We start from the raw sequence: 10,881 nt of genomic DNA on the forward strand, positions 1-10,881 counted from the left end.
CCATGATATTCCCGTTTTTAAAAAACGTTTTAAACCCAAGGCGAATGACACGCACAAAACTTCACCACTAAGTATTTTTGAACGGCTTTTTTCTGATGAACTGATTGTTATAATTGTGGAACAAACAAATAGATACGCATATCAGAAAAATAGCAACAATTGGCAACCAGTAACTCAACAAGATATTAAGGCGTATCTAGGAGTTTTAATCCTCATGGGCTTAAATCCTCTGCCGGACATGGAACTGTACCGGTCTAAAGATCCTTTTTATTACAACAAGGAAATTGCCCAGGTTTTCCCAATCACAAGATTTAAAAAAATTACGGAAAATCTCCACTTAAATGATAATGAAATGGAACCACCAAGAGGCTCTTCTGAATACGACAAATTATATAAACTGAGACCCCTCCTCACAGAACTGAACAAGGTTTATCAGAGAGAAGCATTTAATTCTGAAGTACAATCAATTGATGAATGTATGGTGAAGTTTAAAGGTCGAAGTTCGTTAAAGCAATATATGCCGAAAAAGCCCATCAAGAGAGGATTTAAAGTCTGGGCAAGGTGCGATGCAAAAACCGGGTACTTGTACCAATTTGAAGTTTATACTGGAAAAGGCGACAGCACGGAAAATGAAGGATTAGGATACAATGTTGTCATGAAACTCTGCAGTAGTGTACCAAAAAATACTTTAGTCGCATTTGATAACTTTTTTACAAGTTGTAATCTTATGGAAGATCTTTATGATAAAAAGATTTATGCAGTAGGGACAGTCAGATGCAATAGAAAAGATCTACCTGATATAATAAAGAAAAAGCAACCAAAACCATTGCGATTGGAAAAACATCAGTTTGCAGCTGTTACTGCAGAGCCAATCACAGCCATTAAATGGCTTGATACGAAAGAAGTCGCTATACTTACGACAGCCCATCAGCCACTAGATACAATGCTTGTAAAGAGGACCCAAAAGGATGGTTCTAGAGCAGACATTCTTTGCCCGAAAGCAATTGCTTCGTATACACTTAGCATGGGTGGAGTTGATCTATTCGATCATTTTAGATCATCGTATCCAATAAGCCGTAAATCACGAAAATACTGGATGAGACTTTTGTTTTTTTTTGTTCGATGCATCCATAATAAATGCATATATTACCTACAACTATACACATGTTGCGACCCTTCACGGACACCGAGAATTTAGGTTACGCTTAGCACGTGCCCTAACCCTTTTCAAGGTAGAGGCAGTATACATGCCACCAAAAAAAATATTTTTTTATTCTCGACTGTATCTTTCACCGGTATTTTATTTTTTATTGATGGCAGCATCAATGATTTTTACGTCAAAAATGAGCATCCTTTTGACAAATGCTTGACAACTGTCAATTTGAAGTCGTCCATTATCGCTTGAAAGTTGTGATTTTCGGTTAGAATTTTTCATCCAGTTGCATCTTCTAAGATTTTGGCTAAAATGGTAAGAAAAGTAATTTATTTTATTCATTTGTTTTTATTTATTACGTTTTACGTGTAATTTTGGCTATGAATGTGTTGAAATTGGTTTTATTGTAAATTTTATTGGTGGCCGTATCTATGCCACTGCCTGCTCACTGACATGTTTTGGTGGCAGTATAAATGCCATTGCCTGTTTGTATTGCAGGCGTACTTGCGTGATGAAGATATTGTAAATGAACTTGAGCAGATGTTTGGACTTCCTGAAGATCCTGACAACTCAGAAGATGAGTACGAGGGCGAAGATGGTATAGAAACCAATTTTGATATTCGTGCGATGTTAGAAGACCAAGATATTGTTCAAAATCAAGGAAGTCCAACACCTGGACCATCAAGACGGAGTCCAGTAGATGTGGGTTTGCTTTCTCCTAATGCAGGTGAAATAGAAAATATTGATCCTAACATAGGAGTACCTGATATTGAAAATAGCGAAGACGAAGAAATATTGCGACCAGTCAGGCCTTCACGAGTATCGAATCTGCGCTCTCGGCATATTTTGGAGTCTTCTCCGGAATCTTCTGCAGACTCTTCTTCAGAAGATGAGGACGACAATGACTGGAGAATGTGTAAAGGCATACCTTATGTGGTCGGACAGGCCAAGTGCTGATAAATTTGACGAAGCCACCTTGAAAACTAAAGTTTTTTTTCCGAGCAGGACTTCTCCAGTGGCTTATTTTTCAAGGTATTTTTCTGAAGAAGTAGTTGATCACATAGTTGAGCAAACTAATTTGTATGCCTCTCAAAAACAGACCCAAAATTGGGAACCTGTTAGAAAATCGGATATTGATGCGTTTTTGGGAATTATCATTCTGATGGGTATACATGTTTTACCATCTATAGACCTATATTGGTCTAGTGACCCATTTTTTAGAGTGGACGAAATTGCGCAAGTAATGGCATGTAAAAGGTTCAAAAAAATTTTAGAAAATCTTCATTTGAATGATAATTCCAAGACTCCTGCAAAAACAAGTCAGGAATATGACAAATTATACAAAGTTCGCCCTGTCTTGGAATTATTGAATTGTGCATGCCAAAGAGAAGCGAAACAAACTACTTCTCAGAGCATCGATGAAGCTATGATACGGTTCAAAGGCGTATCATCTCTAAAACAGTACATGCCAGCTAAACCCATAAAAAGGGGATTCAAGGTTTGGGTTCGCGCAGATAGTGTAACTGGTTATGTATATGAATTTCAAATTTACACCGGTAAAAATGACAATAATACACCGGAGTTAGGTTTGGGTGCCAATGTTGTCAAAGCCCTGACAAAATCTCTAATTGACGAGAAAGTTCAAGCTCATGTTGCTTTCGACAATTTTTTTTCCTCATATCCTTTGATGGAATACCTTTATGAACATGGTATTTACTCCACTGCCACCGTAAATGTAAATAGAGCAGACTTACCGAAATTCGTAAAAGGGAAAAAAGGGAAAGTAAAGCTTGACCGCGGAAACTACAAATGGAGAGTGAAGAATAATGTTGGGTTCATGATTTGGAAGGATACAAAAAACGTCACAGTGTTGAGTACAGCTTTTCATCCTATGGAAAAAACTTTTTGTCAACGAACGATGAAGGATGGCACAAAGAAGAGTTTTCCTTGCCCTTTGGCAATCACTGAATACACCAAGAGGATGGGAGGAGTCGATAGGTTCGATCAAAAAAGAGGCACATATGAGGTTGGACGACGGAATAGGCGTTGGTGGTGCCGGATTTTTTATTTCCTAATCGATCTAGCTATCACAAATGCGTTCATATTACAATCTGTTTCACCGCGAAATCATGGACCCCCATCGAATCTACAGTTTCGCATCTCGATTGCTAGATCGCTTATCGGAAACTACACATCGAGAAAGAGGAGCCTTTCTAGCGAACCCAATTTTATTGCAAAGAAGAAGAGAGCTACAGGCAGTACCAACTACCAGAAAGTCGTAGGAGTGCATGACGACATTCGTTTCCAAGATGTTGGAAAACATTTGATAGACAAGTCTGACACACCGCGCAGATGCCGTTTGTGTAGTACAAAGACAAATAACGTAAGAACCAAGTTGTCATGTACGACTTGTAAAGTATTTCTTTGTGCTTTCCCTTGTTTTACTCAATTTCACCAAAAGAATTGAAGATTGAATTAGCTCTTATGTGTGTTATTTTATAAGAAATATTGACTGATGAGCATAATAATACTAAATGTAAAGAACCAAAGTTTCAAAAGATCTCAAATGTTCACTAGTTAGACCTAAGCATATTTTTATAAAGAAAAGCATCTAAAAATAAATCTTTTTGTGTTGATAATTATTACATGGTTTTATTTCTAATTTCATAAAATGTAAACATTGAAAAAAAAATGGAATTTACTTAATTTACAGAAATATTACCCTCATAGTATGGGCAGTGGCACATATACTGCCACCAAATTTTCCACACATTTCCCAAGACTTTTCCGATTTAAAAAAAATCTTAAAAATCAATTAAAAATACCCATATTAACATATCAAAATTTCATTTCTGTACTACCTCTAGTTTTCTCGGCCTTATAAAGGGCTAATAGATAATCACACAACACGGAAAGGTAAAGCACAAAAAGGTGTACTTTTTAAAAAAGATAAGAAAGGGGGTAGGTTTGGCGTGCCAGACGAAATTCGTTTATTGAATGTGGGCATACACTTGCCAGAAGAGACTAATACTTACAAAAGGTGTCGCTTTTGCAGTACCAAACAGAAAGAACAGAGAACAAAAATACAATGTTCCGCCTGTGGAGTAGCTTTGTGTGCTAAAAATTGCTTCAAAACCTTTCACACTGTTCCACCTCAATAATATTATTTTTCTTAGTAATTAAGTTTCAGTTTATATTAAAACTATATATCATTCCTAACGTTGTTGTTTCATTTTATAACTTTATTCACTCATATTACAGTATTTTTTTCAATTTTATTATATAAGACAAAAAAGAAACAAGTAAAGTAGGAGCAACTTACATGTATAGAACTTGTAGTAAAAATATATCAAAAGTTGAGAGCTATTCCGGATAATGGAAAATAATTTTCCACTTAATTATATTTTGCTTTGAAATACCGGATACTGGGAAATAATTTCCCACTGCAAAACCCCCATTTCCCCCCTTTTTATAAAAAAAAAGGAGTTGTTTTTCGAAATCTACGGCACCCACTTACCTAAAAGCCGTGACCAGATTTCAAATTACTCGAAAAATAAAGTTTGTTTGATTAAGGGTTATTAGAGGCTTGCAGCTACAAAACTTATATGCCAGAATCCCTGCTAGAGGATGAACATCAGCTCACCACCGAGCAAGCTAACAGGAGTCGTTGTGTAACCATATGCCGTTGGGTGGTGGAAGTTGTTAACGGATACTTTAAAAGAGATTTTAAAATATTCCGGCAAGATTTTTTTAATAAAATTGTTCCTCATATGATGCAAATGTTTTCCATAGCTGCAAGCCTTTTAAATAAATTCGGCAAACGATTAAAAAATAGAAATGATGCGGAGCAAATCATAAATATTATTAGGGAACGATTTCCATTACATAATAATTTATCCGATTTTATAAACAATATGAATATGAATAGACGAACATCTGATTTTACTAGTATCACAGCTGCATCCAATACTAATATTATATTCCCCCGTCTAGAATATAGTGAAATTATATTATTTGCCCTAGGAACATATCAGATCCGACAGGCAAGGTCCTATTATAGTGAACATGTCAGGTTTCACGGAGGGTATCGTATTGAAATAAGCAGAGATAACATTAATGTAAGAGAGTATCGTTTGAGAGGAAGTGGAAATAATTCATTAATAAGAGGCAAAATTAAATCCAGACACATTTCGAGAAAAGTGTATTATGTTTATATATTAATTGAATTTAAAATAATGTGTCTGGAAGGGAAGCTATAACAGAGTATTGATGTAATTGTCTAGTTGGTAGAAGAACGGTTGGGTGCTATGCACATGTTATGACAATTGTGTGGTACCTTGGGTGGGCCAGGCATCAGCCGACAATATCAGAGCCAGCAGCATTCCTCGATGCTGTAGTTGTAAGAGATGATGATGAATAAAAAGTATTTTTGTCAAACCTATTTCTTTCATTTAAGTGCTCCTACCATTACATCTCATTTACTCCTGTAACTTACCAGTACTCGATTTGTCAATATCTATTCAACTTGAGTATTGAAGACTGAAAGACAGTATGTATCTAGCGACTAACTCTCTTCAGCCAGAATAAATTGAAGTGGTCAAACCACAAAAAAGCCTTGTAGAAATACTTCACGTGTGATGTTGTGCCATCCTTGGTTTTCTATACTACACGTTGTGCAAGTTAGAGCATTATATAAATATATCTGATAAACGGACAAGGGGACTTGTTCGCTTTGACCGATGTCCCATTTTTTGGGTAATTCTCTGAGAGAAATCGCAATAAATAGAAAAGAGATCGCTAATTACCCACTCGCTTATCGTTAAATACATTTTTAGGCTACGCCGCACTCGGTTAAAAGGTAGTTGTTGATCCTAACCTCAAAAGTATAGTTGATGTTTTTATAAAAAATCGTGGCTATTTAGATATGATTTTCAAACGGGATGGTGTTTACAACAAAAGGACAAACCAATCTAACTATAGTTTAATTTGGGACATGAAAAATAAAAGTCGAGTCCAGCTCCTATAGAAATCTGGCCAATCAACATTATGTCTTAAACATAAAACAATGTTGTTTCCCCTCGAAAACAAAAAAGGGTCTGAATCATGTATTCTCATGAACAATAAACCTAGAAAAGTTTAGCAAAGAAGGTGCAAAAGCGATCAATTCAACTACACCAGAAAAAGGTGAAACAATGAAAATAGTTGGCTTTTGCAATGCACTTGTCATTTTCTTCCACCAAAGGACGAGATTTCTCCTACTTTATACAATTATATGAGATCACTACATTATATACGCATAAATAATAATGACCATTGCAGACCAAACAAGAAAAAAATTCAATGGATATACGAAAATAGTTTGCAATGCACTAGTAATTTTCTTCCACCAGAGGACGAGATTTCTCCTACTTTATACAATTATATGAGATCACTACATTAAAAATAATTATGCATTTCTGCAGTCATAGATAGCTTTGTTTGTCAACGTCAAGCGATGCGCAGCGATGATTGATAAGCTGTCATTTTTGACGATCTTCATTCCCTCTCTTGTGGTTGTCATATACGCATAATAATGACCGTTGGACAAACAAGAAAATTTTTCAATGGATATACTTGTGTATTTCTATGACTTTCGCTTGTGCCCTCTCACTTGTACTTTACGACAAGTATGAAGGAGGAACACAATCAGCTTCAAAAGTAGTGAAAAGTATGAAATACAAAAGTTATACTGCATTATGTAACGTCCCACTAGATAACAGTAAATATAAATACCTTGTATTTAGGAGCGATAATATTGTAATTACAATATGTGTCTACGCAAGTAGCGGGTCGAGGGGAGCGGAGCGCGGGGATTGCGGCCAACGACCGCGCACCGGGGGCATTGACCTCACCGGCGGGCGGGGGCCAGTGCGCGAACAAACCTCGGCGCAGACGCACGCTCGACCGTTTCATATTTTGTTACGATTTTTATTACGATATTATATCGCTCTTACCGAAACCGTATTTTATTGCTGCGCATCGAGAAGCCAACTTGCTCCCGAACAATATGAAACGAGCTTTTATGGGAGTGACATAGTCATTGGGTGACAAAACCCCTTTTTCTTAATAAAGATTTATTCCGCTTGTAAGAATTTACATATAGATGAGGAATTGAATATTTCGTAATCGTTTTAGAGGTAAGGTGTCGCCGATAAGCCGAACAACAGCATAAAAGTTAAAGTCGTGAAGACAACCACAAAGACAAATTTCCAAAGACTGTACAAGATTGAAATATACTCTGGAAATAAACAGAATTATCCACCAAACGAATAAAACGCAGAAACGTGTAGACGCGTCGCAAGCGCTTACGAATACCTTTTTATTTGCTAAAAAATCAACACAATTCGTCTACAAACACTCGCAAACCTACACAAACTATGTCAACACTCTATCCGCACGTTTATTCGATAATAATGGTAACACAATCGGAATCCAAAACATTATTCGTGCGGTTTTTGACATTTTGTAGTTAAGTAATGTTATTCGTGATCGTCGTGTTTGAACTCGAATGTTTTCTTATTTTCATAGGGCGTTTGTTAAAATGTGTGTAAGTTCTTAAAGTTTTAGTTAGTTGTTAATTTTTATAATGTATGAGACTATAGGTGTGCAGTGTGTACGTTGACAACCTGATATAGTTGAATACAGAAGTGTCTATCTATTATGGCTCAAGATGAAGAGAGATGAAGAGGTAGAACCCTGTGACAGACGGACAGGCAGCGGAATCTTAATAATAGGATTCCGTTTCCACCCTTTGGGTACGGGGAACCCTAAAAAATTATGAAACAACGGAGAACAGCCACAGGATCTTTCTGTACATAATTAAGAGCTGTGGATTTTGTTATAAATAAATAAGTAACTAAAAAATAAATTAAATAGGAGACAGACAAAACGAGAGTGAGAGTTCCCCTCCATATTGTGAAATCCTTGTGAATACATACATATGACATGTTGAAAGTGTTTATCAAAAACTTCAAACAACGCAGAACATGGATTATAAGCACATAAATAACGCCATAATAAATTTATTTAGTAGCAAATGCAGTCCCCGTTATGGTAAGCTACTGCCGTATGGACATCTGTAATCAACCCCAGATAAGATAATCCTACCTGAGGTTGACTACAGATGCCCTGCTACGTTTGAGGACCATTTGGAATGTTTCGAATCTCGAATAAGCGAATCTGCCTTATCCCACCATACTGGAACACAGCGCTTAACACTGCTGTTGTAACAAAAAAAAGGTGTGGCGGTGGTGCCGCCGGAGACAATCCACAACAGGCTCTACCATCTTATGAGCGACTTTGAAGGCTTTTAACACACCTGGTTACAGATACACAGAGGATAACTTGTAAAGTTAAAACAATCAGACTGAAATACTTTGAAAGGCTTCGAAAAATATTTTTCATTGTTTTTTTTTTGACAAAATATAAAAAATCAATTTTTGTTACTTTGATGCAGAACTCAAACACATAACATCATCAGTTAATTAACTTAATATTTAAGTAACAAGTTAATTAAATTATCTTAATTAATTAAGGTAACTCAATAAGTTAATTAACTAATAACTGATATGGTTTACATTATTATCACACTGCGATTACCAAGGGCCAGTTAGTAGACTGGACACATCTTTGATAACTTAAGTCATTTAATATAACTCAATATATAAAGAAGACACCAATTAACAATGCAGAAGACATCTCACAATCTTTGTTATATATTTTTGATTAGGATTTCACTTTATGAGTTTTTTTAAAGATGTAAAATTATTTTGACTGAGAACGCCGGAATATAATATAAACACAGTTTAGGTAACCAATTTTGCCACTCAGCTAGAAGACCTAATAAAGGAATTTGTAAGTTGAAACTTAACGACCAACTTGTTCTAGGACCACCCAACAACAAGAATTAACAACAATATAATATCAACAATCTTCAAGACATCCTACTAGTCCTCAAAAATGGTAACATTTGTCACCATTAGAAATATTCAGACCACCCAACAACAGAAATTGACAACAATATAATCACAACAATTTTCAAGTCATTCTATCAGTTTTCAGAATTATCAACATATTTGTTACAAAGTACGAAATGAAGAAGCAATGATATTGTTATCATTAGAAATATTGATATAACACTTGTGCCTATCGTGTAGGATCGCTGACGCCGGATATTGATGAGGTTTTCGCTTACTATGCACCCAAATTCTCATTCCATATCAGCGGTTAAAATATTTCTTTACAATTTATTTTTTGTGTTATCATCTGCAGTCTGTTGACTATAAACATGTGTCGTTTTTGAAGCTTGTAGGGAACTTCTTCCACAGGAGTCAACCATTTTTCTTTTCAAACTTTCAGTCACACATCATCAATGACCCACATGGCTAGCTGTCACCGGTCTGACGTGCAGAGGGGCCCGGGATCGATCCCCGGCCAGACAGATTTCTAAATGATGAATTAAGATTTATGTTTCTGGGTCTGGGTGTTTATGTATTTCTGTGTCCATGGTACCCACAATACAGGGAATCCTAGTGTGGGGCTGTGATTGTAGAAAGCAAGTAGAAAAACATTATGGGGCGAGTTAAGAGCCCTGACTTTTTGGCTAGAATTAGCTCCCTGACGTTGATGGCATTCTATAAGCTTGGAAATCTTCTAGACAATCTTCGAGACACCCCATTAATTCTCAAAAGTGTCAACATACAGTAGAAACTAAATTATCTTGAACTAGGATATCCAAATTGTTCAGACCACTCAACAACGAGAACGGACAATCTTCGAGGCATTATTCCTCAGAAACTCTTTTTCCTTTAATTATATTGCAAATCCATATAGATTTTAAGTAATACTTCTTATTCAAACTTGAATTGCAAATTCCAGTATGTTCCATTTGAGAATTTGAGGCCAAGTGATCTGGAAAGAAATAAACTTTATTAAATTTAATTAAAAAAAAAAATTAATATATTTGCTTTCTTTTATGCAAAAAATGTGGACTCCATGGTCCTACATAACTTCTGTAATAAAAAAATTATAACATGTAGCTTTGGCGCCGCCATATTGAACCACTTAAGTATAAGTTTGTATTCACAAAAAATGCCACAAAAACTAGTAGAAAAAAATACACAGGACCCTAGAACAAAATGCTAATCATACTGAAGTCTTATGAATTATGTTACATAAACAAATAGATTAAAAAATCTGTGCCTATCTATAACCCTTATTAAAAAATCTAATGAATCATTACATTTATTGACTTTAACGAAAAGCTGAGACTGAGATAGTCTCCTCATATATATCAGCACACATTCTTTATTTAAAACGTAAAAAATATAATATCATTATATCTATACTACTACAACACAAACAATTTTAAATTTGGAACATTACCGAAATCACCATGGCGCTTACTAACACGACGATGTGGAAACATACAAAGTAATGCTTTAAATCAATGTATTTTAAAAGGCTTAGTCGTCCACTTTTAATTATCCATCAAATCCCACAAAAGAGAATGATTTATCATATCTACATAATATTTTCATATAATGTACGAATTTTAAAACAAATATATATGGATAAAAGGAAACAAACATTGGAACACATTGGCATAAGCATCATCTCTAAAATAATCAATAATCTACAATAAATTTATTGATGCGTCGTTGGTAATTTACTGCTACATATTTTAACTC

At 35.4% G+C, this 10,881-nt stretch overlaps 1 long non-coding RNA gene across 1 annotated transcript; it reads right to left on the reverse strand.

Annotated features, from left to right (window-relative positions):
- Positions 1 to 1,218: 1,218 nt before the first annotated feature.
- Positions 1,219 to 4,046, reverse strand: LOC140755567 (uncharacterized). The gene is made up of 2 exons (XR_012103795.1): positions 4,015 to 4,046; positions 1,219 to 1,460 (listed from the first exon to the last, which is right to left on the reverse strand). It is a non-coding gene; the product is annotated as an uncharacterized LOC140755567 (long non-coding RNA).
- Between the last annotated feature and the right edge of the window lie 6,835 nt (positions 4,047 to 10,881).

Source organism: Epargyreus clarus, unplaced genomic scaffold, assembly GCF_041222505.1.
Source record: "Epargyreus clarus isolate Ecla_fem2 unplaced genomic scaffold, WU_Ecla_fem_2.2 ptg000033l, whole genome shotgun sequence".
Taxonomy (NCBI): domain Eukaryota; kingdom Metazoa; phylum Arthropoda; class Insecta; order Lepidoptera; family Hesperiidae; genus Epargyreus; species Epargyreus clarus.